Source organism: Nannochloropsis gaditana (genome assembly GCF_000240725.1).
Source record: "Nannochloropsis gaditana CCMP526 unplaced genomic scaffold scaffold358, whole genome shotgun sequence".
Classification (NCBI taxonomy): domain Eukaryota; class Eustigmatophyceae; order Eustigmatales; family Monodopsidaceae; genus Microchloropsis; species Microchloropsis gaditana.
In genome coordinates, this window is record NW_005803595.1 from 11669 (window position 1) to 14026 (window position 2358).

Here is a 2358-nt window from a genome sequence, read left to right on the forward strand (position 1 = left end):
TCTGGGAGCGCCAACGTCATCTCGCTCCTTCTCTTCCGGTTCAAGTGATCCAGCAAGGCGGCCAGCGTCTTGGCCAAGGGCGTCGTCCGATCATCGTCCCCAGTAGCCAGGCTGTGACAGAGAGCATGTGTGAGCACGCACAAGAGCAAGGGAGAAGGCTGCCTTGCCTTGCACGCCCGGTACAAACGCCCCACGCTCTCCAACATCTTCCCTTCAATCTCATCTTTATCGTGCGGCTGCCCTTCCCATCCATCCGTCGCTGTGGCGTATTTGTTCGCCACTTTTACGTACGCGTTGACCTCCAAGAGGCTGGGCAACACAGTCCGGACTGCTTCTTGCACATCATTCTCCGCTGCCGGCTCCCCCTCTTTGTCTCCAAAACCCCAAAAAGAGACTCTTGCGTCCGGAATTGAGAAGCAGGGAGGAAGTTCGGGAGGGGAAGGAGCGGTCTTACCCTTCTTGTTTCCCTTTTTGTGCAGGGGTTCTGTCGGGGGGGGAGGCGGGGGAACGCCTGCCTTGGTTTTCAGCCGCACCAGAGCCAATTGCCGCCGAGCGTCTAGCCCAAGGTAAAGAAGTTGAAGGAGGGAGGGAACCCGCGGATGATCCTTGGGGAGACCCTGCGACCGGAAGACCTCGTCTAACTCCTGTTTGAGGGTCTTGCCCAGCACCTGCAACACGCAGGGGTCGGCCAGGAGCATCAAGGCATGCCCCCACGTTGGGGCCTCCACCCGGGGCCTACCAGGCAACGCTTCCGGAACCGTGGGATCCCGCGCCTTGTCCGTGCCTCTTCCAGCCGCCGAAAGGAGCTCTGCCTCGTCCCCCGCACCCACAAAGGTGGATGTGGTGGCCTTGGTGACGAGCCCGCTCCCGTCGCCCAGCCCCCCCGCACCCACCGCGCCTTTCTTTCGATCCATGGCCCTTTTCACGTCTGTTTTCTCAAATTTAACCTTGAATTTCCCCCAGGCTTTCTTCATTCGCTCCGCTCCTGAGTGGAAGGCACTCCCCGGAGGATTGAACGCCATACAGTTATCAAAGACACGCTCCGCGTCACTGTCGAAAGCGGCAAATGTCGAATACCCCGCCGTCCCTCCCCTTTCTTTTTCCCCAACCCCTCCGACAGACGCCTTGACCCGTTTGCGCATGCTTTCCAGATCCATTGGGTGAGGCACGACGGCCAAATACGCCTCCTGAATCTGAGGCCACAGTTCCAATACCGGCTTGGCGAACCAGCGGGTCGGTGCGTCCAGCTTCAGTAGATACCCCATCCCTTCCTCTAATGCCTGCTCCAACGTTGGAATTTTCGCCCATGACTTGTCGGCGACTGGAGTAGAGAGCGCAGCACGAGGCAACTTCAGTGTCAAGCCGCTGCTCGTAATGTCGGCCTCTTTCCTCTTTTTCTCCTTCTTCGAAGAGAGCGACATAGGGGTAACGCCCCGCCCAGCCCCTGTGCCGGAGCTTGACAACATCGCCCGCAAGTGTACCTGCACCTGGGCCAGTGCCTTGGCCTCCACGCGTCCCGCTTTTACCCACTCCTCCAGGGCCCGGGCCAAGTGGGTGAGCCGGCTGATGACGGCGGCCCGCCCCGACCGAACGTGCGCGAGCTGGACTTGAAAGTCGGCGAAGAGCGTACAAAGCGTAGGGTCCCCCTTGGAAACATATTCGTCGATTATAAAGTGTGAGGCGACTTGATCCAGCTTGGAGTCATCCTCGGTGTTCACGCAGGCCACGAGGTGGGCGAGACAAGGGTTCTCTTGGCGGCGTTTGCTGGGTGACACCTCCTTGCCCGGAGCGCCCGCGGCGGAAGGGGAGGGAGTGGAGGACAAAGAGAGCAGGGCAACCACGTCGTAGGCAGGCATCATCACCGAGGCCCGATGCCGGACGTATTCTTCCAGGATCGCGCCCAGCCCCCGCCGGAATAAGGCCGGATGGGCTTCCCAGACCTGCTGCTTGACTCGCATCGGCAATTCCTCCAGAAGCCCGGGGCGCGCGGCCAGACGATCCAAAATCCGGGACGGAATCCGGCGCAACTTGGTAATGATCCGCTCGGGGACGGTGCGGAGTTCAGGGACGGTCAAATAGCCGAAGGAGTGGGCGAGGAGGCGCTCGAGCTGGGCCTGGTCTTGACACCGGTCGAGCCGGTCCACCAGCCGGGCCCGGAGGTCCGCCAGCAGGTGTCGGTAGACCTGCAGGCGGGAAACTCCCAGGACATCGAGCAACTGCAGGGCGGGGCGTGCCTCCGGGATCCCCCGGAGACCGTTTTCCTCCTGAAAGCGTTGGATGAACGCCCGTGGGTCCCCTGCACGCAGGCCGCGCTTGATAAGCATGCGGCCAGCCGCGTTGCCAACGGGAGGCCCTCGC